Below are 21,206 nucleotides of genomic sequence, written 5' to 3'. Positions count from 1 at the left end.
CTTGGGGCCATGTAACAGGGGGTTAATGGCAGGAGAAATGAACTATCGTAGGTGATTTTCTGCTTTTATTTATATCCATAACAGCAGTGTGACCTTGGAAATGATCAGCCTACTTAGAATTCTCTTAACCTTTCTGCCAAAGAAGGGAGAAGTCTTGACTTGATAATCCTTATAGCCCCTTTTCATCTCAGATAAAAGGTGTCTCAATAAACTACTCGGTTGTGAGTGAGCATGTGTGTCTGTCTGTGTATGCCTATCTGTGTATCATGGTGTACATGGCTGTGTGTCTACACTGATATGTGTAAGCAGACACAGTAAAAAGCATACTGTACTGATTACAGTAAAAAGCAACCCTACTCGAAATTGTTCCTGTTGTCCTGATTTCTTTGTAAGCATTTCTTAAACTGTATGATAAGAGACTTGAAGGAAAGGAAAGGACTATACTATTGGAGTTGGAGATGTGTATCTACTGTAAATTCCCTAAACCAAGGACTATATACGTGCTTCATTTTGTTGCATCACTGAACACCACAGGAGCCCCACGAGGAAAGTTTTCCAATCCCCTCTTTACAGGTGAGGGCCCTGAGTTTCACTGAGTAAGTTGACCAGGGTCACATAATTCAGAGAACAAGTGAAGAGGTGAATAGAAAATGTTGGGTGGGAGAGGCATCATCTGAATGTCAAAGAGGTAATGGGGGATAGAAGGTAACAGGGAATAGAAATAAGGCAGCATGGCCTAATCAGGTATTTAATTAAACATCTGATTAGTTGGAAAAGTTAAATCCATCAAAAAGGAAGTGGCCCAGTGGGTCTACAACTTTCCCACTAGTAACTACAACTCCAGAAGATCTGCCTTGAAGGAAAGGAAACTGGATTAGAAAGCGGAAAAAGATACTAGTATTCTGGCCTTGGTTAGCACTTATCAATAGCATTCACTAATTCTTACTAAGTCTTGATATGCCTGACACTTTTCTGTATTCTTAAATACTAATTCACTCAACTCCAGTATCAACCATTTGAAGTTATTTTGCATGGAAGGAAACTAATCACAGAGATTTCTGGTAACTTGCTCACAGTTACACGCCCCATCAGTGATGGAACTGGAATGAGAGATCCAGCATTTTCTCTGTAGATCGGCACTGTATAGGATGACAGATACTGGCCCCATATACTTGCTGAGCATTTGAAATGGAGCAAGTCTGAACTATAATGAGCATTAAAAGTGGATTATAAACACTGAATTTTGAAGACTTAATATAAAAAATAATGCTTAGCAGTTGGGTATATATTAAAACAGTCCTACTTTGTGTAAATTGGGTTAAATAAGGTATATTAACATTTACTTTTTTTTTTTTTTTGTAAAATGTGACTACTTTAAAAGTTTAAAATTATCTCTGTGGCTAACATTCTATTTCTTTTGGACAGTGCTGTTCTAGAAAATGATGTGTTTATCATATGCAATAGTCCTTCCTTTTATCTGTATGTAACAAGATGGATTTATATTTTTTGTGCTGCTTTAGTTCAGTGAATGAACTTTTGGTTAACACTGATTAAAGTGAGATCGGTTCACACTTTTAGCTATGCAAATGTATGACAACTGGGTGTTCTTTGAGCTAGTTCTTTGTTTAAAAACTGGAGTGGTTTTGGGTTGCTGAGGTGGCTCAGTCAGTTTTGTGTCCAGCTTTTGATCTTAGCTCATGTTGTGATCTCAGGGTTGTGAGATCGAGCCCTGTAACAGGCTCCCCACTCAGGGGGGAGTCTGCTTGGGATTCTCTTTCCCTCTGCTTCCCCCACCCTTGCTTGCGCTCTCTCTCAAATAAATAAATATATAATCTTCAAAACAAATGGAACCGTTTAGCAAAAGCTGCTTGAGATAAAGTGTTGGCTGTTACGTAAAAAGTTAATAAATTTGCATAAAGAACTCAGGGCATTTGGGGAGGAAAGCAACGAATATCTCAGCTTTCACAATCTAGGAGTCTAACTGAGTGTATTCATTGGGGGTAAGGGGAAATGGTAACAATTATGGCCTGAAGTAGGAAGAGGAATAAGATCTTGAAATTGAGTAACCTTGAGGAACTGGGAAGACTTGACTCATGAAAAGAACTAAGAGCTTGTGTAAGGTAGCTGTTTTGAGCATAGGCTATTGCTGAGGCTAAAGGTGCTTTTAAGCTGTACCCAGTTTTGAGACACCCTGGGGGACAACAGATGAGAAAGTAAATGTGAGGAACCCTGAACTGGGTTTTTGTTCCTCATCAGAATGGGAACAACTCACCTCCCTGCATATTGGCAGGGAGGTGGAGGAGAAAGGCATCACTGGAGAGACCAAGCACTCATTCTGCACCTACTCCTTGGGAGCAGACTGAGCCTGTGGCAGGAGGAAATGGAAACAGCTGTGAATTGATCAGATTTCAATGTTCTCTCTGTTCCACTTTTGGACTCCATCCCTGAGGCTTTCTGTTATTTTTTCAAGGGAGCCTCAGCAGTGTTCCAATACCCTGGTGTTTACCCTGTTGATGAGGGAAGTATTCCACACCCTAAATAATACAAGATGGCTAAACACACAACACCTGACACAGGATCGTGACCAGTTTATTAATCATGTGTACTCTCTGCCCCCGGGAGGAGGACACTGCACACCATGCAGGGCTATGTAGCGCTTGCACTGGGGAACAGAGTAAACAGCAGCTGTTGGAGGCAGACTTTGTAGTAACAAGAAGATGAGGTGCCCCCTGGTTTCTGCTGGAGGATATGATTACCTTGCTTGAATAATTCTTGCACTGGCAGGAAAGCAAAACCTGCTGAGTTGAGGACCAGGTAGGGTTACAGCTGATAGAGGAACTGGCCTTTCCCACTGTTAGGGGGACATGTCTGACTGAAGCTGGAACACTCATGGTTAGGCTCTGGGACCCTGTAAGGCTTACAGATGTCAGGGTAGCAACATAAAATTTTAGGCTTTATTATACAGCTGGAAAATTTTAGGCTCTTATGATTGGCCAGGTGAGCACTAGAACAATTAATTGGAAGAGGTATGCATTGTGACTGTGTTTACGCTCTTGAACATAGATACATGGGAAAGATAGTTCTATTTTCTCTAATATGGTGCAATTGTCCATTTTGCTCTAGAGCATGTGAAAGAGCTTCAGAAATCACAATCTGCTAAACAATTGTATTTTTGTGGAGAAATGTGATGGAATGCCATTTTGGATTGTTTTCACTAGAATTGTTCAAGCTTGAAATGGCATTCCAGAATCTCATTTTAAAATAAGAATAAATTCAGATGTTTTATAAAGAAATACATGGTACATAAAAATGAGGGTTATTATTTGAATCAAATACAATATTTATATGCATTTGTAAAGTTTATGTTCCTCGTTTACTTAGGGAGCATTTTGTTCCCCAAACAAAAACTCAGATTAGTTTATATGAAAGAGATAATTGTATTGGAAGGAAACAAGGGTATTTTCTAAAAGTAATGAGTAAGAAGTGTAATGAAGCCCAGTGGAAAAAAACAAAGAGTGGGAACTGTAAGTACAAACCTTGGAAGTGACAATTTAGCAGAAACTTGAAGAAAGTGAAATAGAATTAAGATTTATTCCTTAATTATTTACTCTCATGTGATAATTTATGCTTTCTTTTTCTAGCAATTAAACTTATGGTTTTTAACTTAATTATTGAATTAAAAGTGTCTGTTTTAGAAGTGTTAGTGTGGAGGTGGATCTGGGGGATGTGGAGAAAAAGGAACACTCATGTACTGTTGGTGGGAATATAAATTAGTGCCGCCACTGTGGAAAATTGTATGGAGGTTCCTCAAAAAATTAAAATAGAACTATCATATGATCTAGTAGTTCCACTTCTGGCTACTTAACCAAAGGAAATGAAAACATTAATTTGAAAGGTATCTGTACCCCTATATTCATTGCAGTAGTATTTATAATAGCCAAGACATGGAAACAAACTAAGTGTCCATCAACTGATGAATGGATCAAGAACTGGTATAACTACAATGGGGTACTATTCGGCCATAAAACAATAATGAAATCTTGCCACCTATCACAACATGGATGGGCCTGGAGGGCATTATGCTAAGTGAAGTAAGTCAGACAGAGAAAGATAAAACCATACAATCTTATTTATATGTGGAATCTAAGAAAAAAAAAGATAAAGGAACTCATTGATGGTTGTCAGAGGTAGGGGTTGGAGAGATGGTGGGTAAGACCATAAAAGGAGGTCAAACAGTACAATGTTACAGTTATAAAATAAGTCCTGATAATGTAATGTATAGCATAGTGACTATAGTTAATAATAGTGTATTGTATATTTGAGATTGGTAAGAGAGGAGATCTTAAAAATTCTTATCACAAGAAAAAAGAATCTATCCTTACATGGTGATATGTGTCAACTAGCACTTATCATGATCATTTAGCAATTTATACGAATATTGAATCATGTGTTGTATACCTGAAACTAATATGTTATATGTCAGTTATATCTAATCACAAATATCTGTTTTAGTGCAGGGTTGAAGCTTCATGAAAGCAACTTTTCAGTACCATGGTGGCTCCACCATCTACCTTGGTGCCCAGGCATAGGATAGGTGCATGCTAAAAAATTGCAAGCATATGGAGATGTAATGATTTGTTTATTCATTCTCCAACAGGTGAATATTTCATTGTAATTTGTACTTTTTGAAAGTTCTCTGGTAGTAAACAACTTAACTGACGTCTTTTCATGAAATAACAATTGAGATGAATTAAGAGGATAAGTGAGAATAGATCAGGATAAAGAAAGTGGGGGGACAGTTAAAGGATCAGATGGATGTGACTTAGTTACAGCTTATCTTTGTATATTGTAGTGCAGCATTAAAAGCATTGTCAACATATGCTAATGAGGCACTAACTATATACCCTGCCAAATGCCAGGCATCACAGAAACAGTGAATTAAAAAAAAAAAAGAAAAGAAAAGAAATGGTATCTCTTTCGACCATAGACATCTTTGGTTCTGCTGACTTAGCAGTAGGGTAGTCAGAGGCATTTGTAGTGCTATTGAAGAGGTAAAAAACTGACAGAATAATAGCAGATGAGCAGGTTTAGAATCTAGTCCTCCTGACTCCCAGTACAGGCTTTTTTTTTCCCCTTCACATTACACTGCCTCCCAAGAGGCTCCTAGTTGAGCAGTATCACTCGTATGCACGTAGTCAGCCACGTGTTTAACTGCTAGACCCATGAAACTGAGCAACTATCAGTAAGAGTTTATTTTGGTGGTATACATTGAGTTGAGGAGAGTTGTAAGAAGAAACAAGTGGGCAGCATGTGTTTCCCAGTACAAAGAGACTTCCTATACTCCAGAATGGCCAACAAATATTACCTTTAAACAATCCTTTCTATTGGAGCAATTGTTCTAACCTCGATGAAATAAACAGGAATATAACTGCAAGCGACAGCAGCAGGACGCCATGCTTGGGGGTTTACCGTAATTAAGGCTCAAACACAAGGGCCATAATTACTGTGAGCATTAGGTGATAGCCTTCAGAGAACAGATCTACTTGTTGAGACCCTAAAAATTTTCTTCCACTTCATCAAATTCAGTTCAGAATCTAAGGTCATTTCTAAGATAAAAAAACTTTGGATAAACTGAGGAAAGACTCAATGCTGAAATTTTTTATGTTGACATAAACTCAATGATATATTTAGTGGCTTACTTAGCTCAGCATCTACTCTTGTTCTGATGAGCCTCACAAGATATTGGTAAAATTTACATTGCCTGTGTCTAGATTTGTTTCCACTGAAATATGACAGATAATGCAAGAACATTTTTTTCCTCTGTAAATAATTTAATGACAGTTTTTTTCCCCCTTCTTATTGACACAGACTATGCCCTTTCAAATGGTTCTCATCAATTTCAATCGTAAGCTAGTTTCACACTTTCTTCCTAGGTTGGTTAAGCAGATATTGCTATCCTGGTTTTACAAATGAGCTAAGTGCCTATCAGACGTTGAAACTTCAAATAAGTGGTCTAAGAGTAGAGAAGACAAATACTGGGTCTGTCTCTATAGCCAGTAATCTCTCCTTTACTCTAGAGAATCAGGTAGCTGGATCACGGACTCTTTTTTATCCCCTTCTAAGTCCAAACCCTTCATGGCAATGGAGTGTGTAGAGTGTTTGAAATCAACTTGCTAAGAAATGGCCATTTGTTGAGCCCCTACATATACTGCACATTGTGTCAAGCATATTAAAGGCATAATTAATCTTCACAGACACCTTTTAACTTAAATGTTATCCCCATTTTATAAATAAAATCAGGGCTTAACGAAGTGAAATAACTTGCCGTAGGCTACATGAATACCCTCAAAGGAATACTAGAAAATCTTTAGCTTCTCTGGAGAGAAGGACTAAGACTTTACTGTACTCTTTAAGAGTAGGGCTAATGTTTAATTTTTATTCCTGCTGCTGTTTGGAGAGTTGGAATTATGGAGAGGAAGGAGGAAAAAAAGAAGTCTGAGAGTTAAAGCAACGCTATACTTCTAGGTAGGTTATTAGCTAATTGAATGGAAAAGCCATGCCTGATTCATCTTTTAAGTCCTACTTATTGAAGGATTTAAGAAGCGTATGCTTATTAAATAATTTTGGAAAGAATACTTTCTGAAGGATTCTGAACAAGTTGCTTATGTGTCATCAACCTCTTCAGGGATCACCAGCATCTTCTTGGCTCTTATCCATCCTGAGCACAGCTTTGTCTTCTATGACAAATTTCTGCAGTTGTCTGTCTCATGGCTCTCTCCTGCCACAGACCTGGCTCTGTGCAAGGCAACCTGAGAATTCCGGAGGCTTCAATCTTCCAGAGCCATGACAGATGGGAGTCATTGGACAAATACCCCACAGGTGAGACAACTCCGAGGAACTCTAGCATTACTGAGAGGTCCCAGGCTGGACGGAGTTCCAGGTGCCTGTATTCACCACCTGCTCATCACCAGAACTCCGTCCAGCTTCCACCCCACTTTCTTCCTGTCCCAATTCTCCACAACCTATCTGTGCTTCCTGGAATTACTTTCCAAATAAACTAGCGCTATGATTCTCATTCTGGGGTTTACCTCTAGGTAAACTACGACATCTTCCTCAGAGTTTTAAAATAAGCCATACAAAAGGCTATATGTAATAATAGGTGATAATAGATAACATTCATTCATGAGCATTTAAAATGTGCAAGGCCGAGATCATTTAAGTTTTACCATCGTGCCAGGTAGGTACTAGCCAATATTGCCAGTTTACAGATGAGAACACTGACACACCACAAGATTAAGGGACATGCTTCAAGTAACAGCTATTAATGGTCAGTGTTAAGACTGCAAACCAAAAGTCAATTAGCTCTTTGGTCTTAGAAAATATCTTTCCCATATCATGACCAAATGTGGTTGGTTTCCTATCACAATGCTTGCTAAAGATATTACCTGGGGGACTTGAATGTTGGCACTTGGGATTATCTTTTGCTTAAATGATGCTGATTACTCAATGTATGTTATTATAACATTTATTATAAAAACAACTCGCATGTCAGAGAGCTGCCAAACATCAGGCTAACCTGCACTGTGAACAACTAGGTTGTATCATTTTGGCTTCCCCCAAAAGCACAATGGGACATGAATTATTACAGCTGATTCCCTGTGTTTATTTCCTAGAGGCTTTTCAGTTCTATGATTACCAGTTTTCGTCCCCTTCTTTTCTTCTTGTTCATCATTTTTCCCTCATTAGCTTCTCCCTCTGCTCCTTCTCTTCCTGCCTCTCTTATTTGCTTTGGTTTTTTAATGGCCCCAAAGAACTTTTTTTTTTTTTTAAATTTGAAGCATTGAGATTTTAATGGTTAAAATCCGACAATTAATTATAAAACCAAGGAAAGAGCTAGATAGCTATTAATCATCATCGATTCAGATTGCAAAAAGGACTGCTGTACACAGTGGTTTTATTGAATGATGTGCCTGAATTGGTTTTTCTTTTATTTTGCTAAAGTAAGTAGAAAGGAAATGCATCATTAGCTACAAGAAAATCACATAAGCACAAAATGATAAACTAGCAGACTGTAGACAAACACTGCACATTGAAAATATTACATTTTCTGAACCAGCAGGAGAGATGTTTTTGTAAATGCCAGAAAGTCAAATGTGAATATAAACCAAATAAGTGTAAAAATTGTAGGGTTGAAGGTAAGAGAGGGAGTGTGATAGCACTCTTAAAATGGTATCTATTCCTAGAAATAAATGTTTTAACATATGGGTGAATGCAATATTAAGTGAAAAAGTTTATTAAAATAATAGCTATTTAAGTATTATAAATACTATTGAAACACAGAGGTTATGAAGAAGTTAATGTATTCCTAGATTTAAAATCACTGCATTTGAGAATTAAAATGTAACCCATCATAGAATTTCAGGAACAAAGAACCTTGCTCTTCAATCTGGACTACTGAACTTTCCCTGCATATCTAAGCATTGTGGAAAGTATTTCTTCACTGCTGATTTATTCATTAACCATTCTTACGTCAATGAGATATTTTTAGTGAAATTGCATTTATGAGGAATTCCTCATCCCATGAAGTAAAATTATGTAATTATTTACTACAACTCAGAAATAATTTGTCTCTACTTGTATATCTTTGTTTTTTGTTTTTGTTTGTTTGATGGTTATATTCTGGAAGAAGATTTCTACTTATTTATCTATACTAGGTTTCATATATAGACTTGTTACCAAAATCTCATTTTCAAGTTTCCAAAATGTGGACACTGATATGTCACATTTGGGGGTTTGTAGAGGATCCCCATTCATCCTTGTGCTATTACAGCCTTCTTAGTTTACTTTCTTTGGAGATGGAATAGAGTGACGTAAAAGAGATCTTCTAATCACAGAAGAGAAAATAACCTTCTGCCACACGGTCAAGTGTGGTTGGTGTCCCTGAAACCTTGACTGAGAAATTAACTCTTGGATTCCTCGTTGAGGTGTGCCTTAGAAAGGGATAATATAGGGGCGCCTGGGTGGCTCTGTGGGTTAGAGCTTCTGCCTTCGGCTCACGTCATGATCTCAGGGTCCTGGGATCGAGCTCTGCATCGGGCTCCCGGCTCCCTGCTTCCCCTCTCTCTCTCTGCCTGCCTCTCTGCCTACTCGTGATCTCTCTCTCTGTCAAGTGAATGAATGAAATCTTTAAAAAACAAAACAACAAAACAAAACAAAAAACCCTGATTCGGCTTAAAAAAAAAGGGATAATATATATTTATTTTATATTTATGTATAAATATATATATTTAGAATATATATTCTAAATACACATTAAGAATCATACTATATATTGCATTTATAGAGAAATATAGTCTGTTATTTTTCATTCAGAGGTATACTTTATGGAGTCTACTATATTTTCAGTTTCTATACAGTCTCTCAAACAGTTTTCCAGTGGGTTTACTTTTCTGTGCCTTCATCCTTCTTTGATTTCTTCTCTTCTCAGAGAAACTTCCTTTTAAGACCCTTTCTTTGGGGGGGAGGAGCCAACAGGGGTGAGGTTTGGGGAGGGGTTAAAGGAGAGGGAGAGAGAGAATATTAAGCAGGGTCCATGCCCAACACAGAGTCTGATGTGAGGCTCAGTCCCACAATCCTGAGATGATGATCTGAGCTGAAATCAAGAGTTGGATGCATAACTGGCAGATCCACCCAGGTTCCCCAGCATTTATTTTTTTTAATTAATTAATTATCTGAGAGAGAGGAGAGCGAGTGAGCAGAGGAGAGGCAGAGGGAGAGAGAGAGAATCTCAAGCAGATTCCATGCTGAGATGGAGCCCCACACAGGGCTTGATCCCACAATCTTAAGATCATGACCTGCGCAGAAATCAAGAGTCAGGTGCTTAAGTGCAGAAGTTACCCTGGTGTCCCAATCTTAGCTTTTTTTTTTTTTTTTTAAACAAACACGATATTATATTTCTTTGTGAACCTGTATCAATGTTTCCACAAGACATTTGTCCTTATATATCCCACATGTTAGCACAGTTTCTTGTAAACATTAAATGTACTCAATGAATATATGTTTAAGTAAAGAAAAAGCAGAAGATTTGTTGAATGGGTTACGTGGTTCAGAGTAGATAGAGTGGAGTCCCAGTCCTTGCTCTGCCACTTGTGCCTGTTGACTGATGACAAGTCCCCGCATTTCTCTGGGCTAGACTTCCCTCATTTATAAAATAAAGTTCTGGGACTCAATCCCCTCCAAGGACATTTTTGGCCCTGACTTCCTATGAATTTATGAGATAGGGAGAGCCAGAATAATGAAAGTGCAGGGGGGAAGAGGGGTTATTACTATAAGCATTCTGGCACTCTGGATAAACAAATCTTGCCTCTTGTTAGAATTCTCTGGAACAAACTCCATTTCTGCTGAGATGACAACCATTGTGACACAGGAAACTATTTTCACTGATTTATTTGTTGCTTTGTTTTACTTATTTTAAGAAATTCTCTGATTACTAAAGAAATGTATGTATGTATGTATATTATCTTAAATATGGAGAAAAAAGAAACAAAGGAAAAATGAATTATTCATAATTTTATCATCAGACATAAGCATAATATTTGGGAGAATTTGACCTTCATAATATGCTTCTATAGTTCTTTCCAAAGTCAAGATCATAACTTAAACATCTATGTATATATCTAATATCCATCTATTTTTCTATCAATACAAAAAAATACATTATATATAGACGTGTTTGATATAATGTCCTATTTATTCATTTAAATATATTCCGATTTCTCTATCTTGGTTAAATGTCTTTGAAGGCATTCTTTTAATAACCATCGTAGTGCACTGGGATGGTTAGAATTTCTAACTGTTAGTGTCTTTTAGCTTCTTTTTCCCTCCTTTTGCTAATAGAGACTTTCTATTATCCATTCCATAGTTCATACCATAAGTCTGAGCATCTGACCAAACCATGGCCAATCAAAACATTACATTTCTGTCCACAGTAGTGTAGGACAAAGAAAATGAACCAAGACAACTGGCATGGATGAGGATTTCTCTGGGCTTTTGGTGGAAACACTGGAAGAAAATTACCATAATTTCATTGGAATTAGTGCCCTCAGATTGATATAAGCCAATTTGCCAATGCCACCATTGCCAGAGAATAAAGTCCATACAGGAAATAGCAGAGCTGAGAGACAGTATAAAGTCAGGAAGAGTTTTAATGTATCCTCTGATTTTATGGTTCAATTAATGCCTAAAGCCAGTATGAGTTTGAACTTCCAGCTTCTGCAAGTCAATGGAATCCCCCATTATTGCTTTATGTGAGTTTGGTTTTAATGTCTTACAAATGATCTTGCTTTAACTAATGCATTTATATATGTATTATATGGAATTTAACACTTTTTCTATTTATAATGAACAATATAATCATTTTGTAAATTAATTTTTAATTAATTAATTATCTGAGAGAGAGGAGAGCGAGTGAGCAGAGGAGAGGCAGAGGGAGGAGATGGGCTAACATATGATAGTTTCCTAAAAGAGAAATTTAAGAAATAAAGGGTCCAGTTTTTCTAGACTATATTATCAAAATACTGTCCAGAAAACTTGAGAATTTGACATCAATAAATAATCTTAGAGATATATATGTCAGGGTCTGTTGATTGTAACACAAAATATCTCCATTGTTGTCATCTGTTCTTTTAAATTAATTTTAAATTAATCTAACCTTCTTTGTCCCTGGATTTTGTAACCCCATGATTCTTATGCTTACTTGGCCATCATACAAAGCCATCTAGACAGTAATTAAAATGTCCAGACCTATGTAATGGTCAAAACATCATCCCCTAATCTGCTTGCTTGGTATAGACAAGGAAGCGTCAAACTCAATGAGGCACACATGAATGGCTTCTTCTCTCTTTCTCCACATTGATATTTAACTCTTTCTTCCACCCCATCCCCCTTTCTCATAAACAAAGCATTCTAAACAGCACACTCTGCCTCCTCCAGGATAAAGTGGGAGTAGGAAGAAGAAATAAAAAGATCAGGAGAGGTCTTATGTCATTGCTCCTTATTGAGTTGTGGAGAGCTCTCTAGGCCTGGGAATTTAAACCTCTCTTGTGAACTCTTGTGGATTCTTTGGACCCTCACCAACACCAGCGGCACTGCCATCACTGAGTATTTCTGCTGTGTAGTTGCAGTGATAATGCCAACCCTCTGTCACCACTGGTGGCTAATTCCTTCCAGAGCCCCTGGTTATCTGCCGAGGTGGTCTGCTCTGCTAAAACGGAGTGTTTCTGTAACTCATATTGGGTAATACGTGATTGATATATAACAGAATGATATCATTATAGTGCAAAAGTCTCAGGGGGTCTTATGTGACTTTTTGTTTACTGGTATGTTAACATTTTGGATGACCAGTATCTGCAGCTGAATGTAAAATATACTAATAAAGTTAATCACAACAAGCTACATAAATATGCAACCCTGGACATGGTGCCCTATCATCCCACATTTTCCCTCTTGGCCCAGCTTGGCCATATGCTCTGCCTTCAAGGTACTTGTTGCATGATTATCTCTATTCTATGTTTATTTTGCTTTTTCTTTATAATCAGCAGGCTTAGTCATTCCTATGTGCCCTTTCATTGGGCTACTTTTATTTTTAAGACAAAATTCCTCCATTTGCTATAGTTTTTATTTATTCAGAACTTAAAACGTATTTTTTTTTTAAGATTTTATTTATTTGACAGAGAGAGAGACACAGTGAGAGAGGGAACACAAGCAGGGGGATGGGAGAGGGAGAAGCAGGCCTCCTGCTGGACAGGGAGCCCAGGACCCTGGGATAATGACCTAAGCCGAAGGCAGACACTTAACAACTGAGCCACCCAAGCGCCCCTTAAAATGTCTTCTGACATGTTAGAATTATCTAGCTCTTTTGGAATCTGGTATGTATGTGCATATGTATGGATTTTCAGCATTTTTTAATGATAAGGTTATAAAGCTGCCTAGGTTTTGAGTGATCTGCCTCTAATATTTTAATCCTGTCAATTCTGGTTACATTTGCCAGTTTTTCCTGATCATGGATCATGATGTGATAATGCCTATATTCTGGCTTTCTTCTCATGAAACCTGTTGTACCTTCCAGATGACTCTTTTGGATAGGATCCACAATGAGTTCATGCTGATTTGCTTCCCTCCTACTGAAGGGAGATAACGTCCTTTTTCCCACAAAACTTTAGGAGAAATTTGGAAGTGTGAATAGCCACGAATTTAGAAAGCTCCTTTTTGCTTAGCCCTCAGAGTAGCCACTAGTCCTATATATCTTGCCTATAATCTTCCAGTTGGGTGACAGACCCAGGTCCATATATTTTCCAAAGGGAATGCGTATGAAGCCTCTGAGTCAGATCCTTAAGGCGTCTCTGTCTCTCTTTAGATGGAGTTATAACATGGCATAACCATTAGGAAATAGGACACATTCTCCTTGGGGCATATATCTCCTAGTACAGTTATCTGCAAAGATTCTTCCCTAACATTGTTTCCTTTTTGCTTTCTGAACTGACTCTATTATATTCCTTTTTTTTTTTTTAAGATTTTATCTGTTTATTTAACAGAGGGAGAGAGAGTTCACAAGTAGGCAGAGAGGCAGGCAGAGAGAGCTCAGAGAGTTGATGTGGGGCTTGATCCCAGAACCCTGAGATCATGACCTGAGCAGAGGCTTAACTGAGCCACGCGGGTGGCTCCTGACTGTTACATTCTTGTCGCAGCATGACACTTAAAAGCCCTCTACTCCATTCTTGGCCATGTACTCTGTTACTTCTACATCGCTTTAGAAATTGCTGGTCATTGTGTAATCTGGAACTTCCCTTTTGAGTTTCTAGTACATATATCTCTATCTATATCTGCACAGATCTATAACTATTTTGAACCATATTGCAGAACAAGCTGGTAAATTAGTACATTTCATTTAACTCAAGAAATATGTAAAGCCTGAATTTCCTTCCATTTTAGAATTGCTTGTATTTTTAAGATAGAGTGATCTAATTTAAACAGCCAGACTTTTAATTTACTTGAGAAAGTGTTATTGCTCTGAAAACAAATGGAAGTACCTTAGATGACACCATGAATTATAAACACGTGGCACAGCATTGTAGAGCAGTTATAAGAGGATGCAACCCATCCTTCAGAGTGTACACACTTCTTGATCACTTGGGTCAGAATAAATGTTTCTAGACATCATGGACTGTCTTTCTAAATATTTACCATGTGATGGTTTTTTCACATTTTTCTTCTTGCTGGGGCATTTTTCTCTTTAGAATCTATGGCTTCAGCTCATCATTCTCTGTTTCTGAAGGAGCAAACATTGAAGAACACCGTCCATAACCACATATGAAGCCTGTGCTGGTTCTGAATCACTTTCTTGAAATATGAGTAACAGCAGTAGACAGAAACACCCTACCTGATTTAAAGTTTCTTCATTCACTTGCTGAAGGATAATTTTTTAAATGATAAAATCATGACTCATACAGATTTAAAATGAACACATGTCAGAGAATTTATCGGAGTCATCAATTAATGGGGAAAACTGGTGGTTCAAAAGATAACTCCATCTTGTTTCATTATTGGGAGGGAGACAAACCAAAAGTGACTCTTAATCTCACAAAACAAACTGAGGGTTGCTGGGGGGAGGGGGTTTGGGAGAAGGGGGTGGGATTATGGACATTGGGGAGGGTATGTGCTTTGGTGAGTGCTGTGAAGTGTGTAAACCTGGTGATTCACAGACCTGTACCCCTGGGGATAAAAATATATGTTTATAAAAAAATAAAAAATTATAATAAAAAAAAAAGATAACTCCAAGTCCCACATTTACAGTCAGATAAGAACTACCGAAACCAATATACAAATAACGGCCAACTTTTGAATACCTATAGGGCTATAATCAATTGCATTCTAACAGATATAGCTTGCATTTATATGGCTGGGAACTATTTATATTGGTATCGCTTCATTAGAAATTAATATCTGTCTGTATAGAGCAATAAAATAGCCCAGTCAGAGATAGACAAAGATGAAGAGAACCCAGATGAATGAGCTAGCCCAGGGCAACCACTAAATTTCAAAGTCTTTTACCATTTTTCCTTAGGAGAGTGTATCTCAGATATATCCTTTTAAGCACCTCTTCATATATTTGGTGAGAATGCTAAATGTTTTATAGCCTACATATATGCACTATTGGTCAAAGCTTTACAGCAAATCACAACCTCTGGAGAGGATCTGAACTGAACCAGTCTGAACTGGTTCTATAGCTGCTTTGTCTGTATCACTGAGATCTAGTTGTTTTTTAGTTAGGCCCTCCTCCAGTCAAGTACAGGCTCTTGGAGACCAACGCCTGTTCTTTGTACGCATCACCTCAACTGATCCTGGGTTCACATCATGTATTTGGTTAATGTGAAGTTAAGGTATCGGTAGTTTGAGATAATTATTCTAAGGTCATTTCGTTGACATAAAAAAAATCATTTATTTTTTTTTTCTCTCAAAAATACTTATTCAAATGCAAGTACTTAAAAAACAAACAAACAAACAAAAAACCTCAAGACAGATCATGCTTATTTATGGGATAAGTAAATGCTTAATTCATTTTTTTGTTTTGAACATTTTTCTTTGGGAAAATTTTGGTTGGAAGCAATTGTGCATACTTACAGATATTTGTCATAGTTCTTCAAGGGCTTGAAGTATTCTTTGTCCCTACCTTAGAGCATTTGGCATTTATGCTCCAAGGAGTGGCTCTGGTAATGAGAGAATATGTTTTGTGCACTCTTGGTGCTGCCAGTAATGTTTTCAAATTAAAAATTAATTTTTAAACAGTAGGCTTCTGTGACCATGACACTTATTAAAATCTCTTTTTTGGCGCAATATCCAGCTTTCTTTAGTCATTGTTGATGCTTTTATTTTTAAAAAGCTATATTTTATGTTACATTGGTAACTTTTCCTCAAAATTAATATTTAATCCAAGTATATTGGAAAATAAAATAGAAATGCATTAACATTACATAAGCCTGAAGTTAGTAGGGTCTTAAACTTTTATTTAACATATTGGAACAGAGTAATTTTTTTTTTTCTTTTTGGAAACAAAGACTTTGGTAAAAAAGTGTACTAAAGACAAAAAGATCAGGACAGTCTACAATATTTGGAGCCAATGGTAAAATAATCATTCAAGAATATATATAATATCTGTTCATTTCCATAGTCATTTGACTCAGTGTCTTAGGGATTGGCATTTATATTATTTTCTCACATAATTATAATTTTTGCCTTAGAAATGTTAAGGTTTTGAAAGGGAGGACAATATTAGAATTGTTTCTGAGTTACCTTGAAATTATTCCATATGGAAACTTTCTCTCTTTCTCATCTTTAGTTTTAGAATAGTAATACTTGGCCATTAAAAAACAATATTAAGAACAAGTAGTTGTAGTTGGTAAGTCCTTTTAATAATAAAGTAAGATTGTCAGAGGCACTTGCTGTTGTTACTTTGAATTATTTTGACTCTATCAGTCTCCAAATGGATTCATTTCCCTTTGGGAAAAAACGTCCAATCTATGTATGCTTCTTCCAGAGGAAAATCACTGGCCAGTTCAGTTCAGGTCAGTTCAATTAGTGTTTCTTGAGAGTATATTACGTGTCAGATCTTATTTTTAATTATAGTGCTACACAAATGAATGCCACATTCAATGGCATTATTCAGGGTCATAGGATTCTAAGGAACCACTTCAAGACTTTCTTGAATTGACAGGAAATTTGAATATGTGGAACTTTGGACTGAGGGTTAAACAATGGACAAGTTAACAAGGTGGAAAGGTGGGTATACGTTTTTGTACTTTCTAGTTTTTCCTAATTGTAAAAATTAAATGGTGGTGAGGAGATGTGGTTGGTGAGCTGGAAGTGTGTGTTTCTAGCAAAAAGTTGTAGGTCCTATCTGTTTTTTTTCTTCCCTTTATCTGGAGCCCACTCTGCTAGGGATGGAAATGTTAAATTAATTATTTGACAGGAGATGTGTAGGGTGCCATGAGAATATATAAGAGGGGCTCTTAATTTAGATGTAGAGCAGATTTCTTGGAAATGTGTAATATTTCCAAAGATAAGTATGAACCAGTCATAAGGGAAGAATGTGGGAGGAAAGGTTTAGCAGAGATAGCACAGAGGTAAAAGAAAACATGCAGTATCCGAGGAACTGTTAGAAGTTTGGTGTTTTTGAAATATAACACGTGCCTAGAGAAATTGGCCTGACATGAGGTTGGAAAGATACATGGGATCTTCATACACATGCACACATACATACATACACATGTATGGGCATATATGTCAATACATCATTTAAAAAATGAGCTGCTTATTTTAGGACAGTTTTATATTTACAGTATTATTGCAAACAGAGGATAGAATTCCCCTAGACCCCACATTTGATTTCCCCTACTATTTATAGCTTATGTTAGCATTGTATATTTGTTGTAACTAAGAAACCAGTACTGATACATTATTATGTACTAAAATCCATATTTTATTCGGTTTCCTTCATATCTACCTAATGTCCTTTTCTCTCCAAGGATTCCATCGAGGTTCCAATATTACACTTAGATGTCATGCCTTCTGGCTGTGGGAGTTTTCAGATTTTCCTTCTTTTTCAAAACCTTGATAGTTTTGTGGATTCTGAGGTATTTTGTAGGATGTACCTCAACTGGAATTTGTGCAATGTTTTTCTCATTAGATTGGGGCAATGTGTTTTGGGGAGAAATACCAACAAGGCAGATTGCCTTTCTTATTTCCCTTCAAGAACACACATCTCTGGGGCACCTGGGTGGCTCAGTTGGTTAAGCCTCTGGGTTCAGCCCAGGTCATGATCCTGGGATAGAGCCCTGCATCAGGTTCTCTGCTCAGTGGGGAGTCTGCTTCCCCCTCTCTCTCTGCCTGCCTCTCTGCTTACTTGTGATCTCTCTTTCTCTGTCAAGTAAATAAATAAAATCTTAAGCGCCAATATAAGTTATCACTGTAGACATTAATCTTGCTCAACTGACTTGATGTAGTTTTTGTCTGGTTTCTCCACTATAAAGCTACTCTTTAAACTGTTTTTTTTTTTTTTTTTTTTGTTGTTGTTGTTGTTGTTGTTCTTCCTTCTCATACTGTGCTATTTGGAAGGAGGAGTACCTACATTCATTATTTGGAATACTTTTGCATGAGACACTTGTCAATTTACTGACATTTATTTATACAAGCATTTATTCTAGTCAGTATGAATATTCCTATATTTACTTTAACTGTGGGTTAAAATGGTTGTACTTGTTGTCCAAATTATTCCACTTTTGGCAATTTGGAGCTCTTTCAATTTTCCCCTGAGTCCCTTTGGAATGTCCTCAGCCTTGTGGTTTTTATTTGTGTACTTTTGGCCACCTTCTTTCTGGTACTACAGATATCCTTGGTTTATCTTCTACACTTTCTGCCTCATTCTTTGAATCAGCCATTTATTTAAAGAGCTTGCCTTCAATATAAGCCACAGTAATTTCTTTCAAGACATATCTCCAAAGGCAAGTGAAACAGAAGCAAAAATGAACTATTGGGATTTCATCAAAATAAAAAGCTTCTACACAGCAAAGGAAACAGTCAACAACACTGTTGAACCCACAGAAAGGGAGAAGGTATTTGCATATGACATTACAGGTAAAGGACTGATATCCAAGATCTACAAAGAATGTCTCAAACTCAAAATAAAAAAAAACTAATAACTCAGTCAAAAAATGGGCAGAAGACTCATGTCCAAAGAAGACATACAAATGGCTAACTGACACATGAGAAAATGCTCAACATCACTAACCATCAGGGATATACAAATCAAAACCACAAAACCACCTTATACCAGTTAAAATGAAAAAAATTAATAAAATAGGAAACAACAAATGTTGGCAAGGACGTGGACAAAGGGGAACCCTCTTACACTGTTTTTGGGAATGCAAGTTGGTACAGCCACTCTGAAAAACAGTATGGAGTTTCCTCAAGATGTTAAGAATAGAGCTACCCTCAGTTTGTTTTGTGAGAAACCTGGTGATTCACAGACCTGTACCCCTGGGGATAAAAATATATGTTTATAAAAAATAAAAAATTATATTAAAAAAAAAAGAATAGAGCTACCCTATGACCCAATTGCTTTACTAGATATTTACCCCAAGGATACAATGTAGTGAAAAGAAGGGACACATGCACCCCAATGTTCATAGCAGCAATGTCCACGATAGCCAAATTGTGGAAGGAGCCAAGATGCCCTTCAATAGATGAATGGATAAGAAACATATGGTCCATATATACAATGGAATATGATTCAGCCATCAGAAATGATGAAGACCTATATTTGCATCAACATGGATGGAGCTGGAGGGGATTATGTTAAGTGAAGTAAGTCAAGCAGAGAAAGACAATTATCATATGGTTCCATTTATATGTGGACCATAAGCAATAGCACAGAGGACCATAGGAGAAGGAAGGGAAATCCGAAGGGGGAGAAGTCAGGGAGGGAGATGAACCATGAGAAACTATGGACCCAGGGAAGCAATCTGAAGGTCTCAGAGAGTAGGAGGGTTGGGGGGAGGTGGGTAACAAGGTGATGGGTATTGAGGAGGGCACATGTTGTGATGAGCACTGGTTATTATACTTAACTAATGTATCATTGGACACTATATCAAAAACTAATTATGTACTATATAGTGGCCATCTGGACATAATTAAAAAACAAAAACAAAAACAAAAACAAAAAACACAGATTCCTTTGATTAGTGAATGCTAATAAACTAAGATCTGGAATAAACAAAAACAAAACAAACAAACCAAGATCTGTGCATGAGATGTCCTCATTGATACTGTGGTGTATTTTTTTTAAGCCCTTTCAGGGGACAGAAAAAGGAAATACATGTGTATGTGTACTAGCCTGACTTACACATACCCATAAGTATTTCTATATGTAACCAACCATATGTATATTAAGCTAAACATTAGTTTGTACTGAAATCTCCAGTTAAAATCCATTGTCATTATTCTAGTCTCCTATCTTTACCTGTAAGCTTATATTTCAATGCTGAGAAAACTGGGTCCTACCTTTGACCACCCATTTATTTAATTGTTCAATTCAGTGTACATGTAGTTTCATTTGCTAACCCATACACTTGTGGAGTGGTAGGAAACATTACCAACTAGTTTATAATTTAAATTCCCAGTTTGGGGTCTTCCTGTGGAGGAGCCCATTACCTTGTTTTGCAAGTAATTTGGAGGACTTCTATTCTGCTGTTTCTGTTCAATGTGGCGTACAGAAGTCTTGAGAAGGCTGTAGTGCATGTACCCTGAGATCCAACCATTGCTTTCAGATGCCTATCTCACGCCCATAAGTATAGCTATTGATGGAACATGGGAAGCAGGGTCTCAAGTGCCAGACATCATTGATCATAGAATACATCCAAACTTCCCTCTCATTTTTTTTCATCTTTTTGCATCTCAGCCATGTTGCTTTTTCTAGCCACTCTTTCTTATTTTTCCTCTCCATTTTCTTCTAAGAAACACTCTTCATTATGGTTTCAATATATTTAATGTTTAAATATCTCTTCAACATCATAACTATCTTTAAGAAAATGAAAGCCAAGAAGAGAAACGTCTTTCTGAAGAAAACCTAAATTTCCCCTGAGTTGTATCTTTAAATTTGACAGATTCGATAGTTTTAAAATATAATATGAACACCAACAGTGGGGTGTGTGTGTGTGTGTGCATACATACTTGAAAATGCATGTAGATGGGAGGAGAAGCAACGAAAATGGGAAAAACATTGGGAAATGTTTACAGTTAATAGTCACTTTCCCCCCCTCCTATTACACAAACATCTTTAAGCTAAATTTTAAAAGTGCAAGGGAAGACTTCTAGAATGTTCTTTAGGCTTATTTCAGCACACAGATACGTCTAATGACTGCAACCCTGATCTATTCTGGGAATTCAAACTCCAATTCAGTTTGATATATAGATTAAAATGCCTAAATGTCAATATTTTCTCCTCCTTATTTCCTGTATGTACTTCTAAAATGAAAATTTCACAGTTCTATTGAATAATAAATAAATACTTAAATCTTTATGTTACTTCTATAACATTTAAGATAGCCACAGACATACTTTTAAAGAAGTGCTCTGGTCAAGAGTATAGTATAGGA

At 37.0% G+C, this 21,206-nt stretch overlaps 1 pseudogene; it reads right to left on the bottom strand.

Annotated features, from left to right (window-relative positions):
• LOC101678606 overlaps positions 1-20,349 on the bottom strand; it is a 64,597-nt pseudogene extending 44,248 nt beyond the window's left edge.
• Positions 20,350-21,206: the final 857 nt, after the last annotated feature.

Source organism: Mustela putorius, unplaced genomic scaffold (genome assembly GCF_011764305.1).
Source record: "Mustela putorius furo isolate JIRA1106 unplaced genomic scaffold, ASM1176430v1.1 tig00000083_pilon_pilon_pilon, whole genome shotgun sequence".
Classification (NCBI taxonomy): domain Eukaryota; kingdom Metazoa; phylum Chordata; class Mammalia; order Carnivora; family Mustelidae; genus Mustela; species Mustela putorius.
Note: the sequence above shows the minus strand (reverse complement) of the source record. Positions and strands in the feature narration are given on the sequence as shown.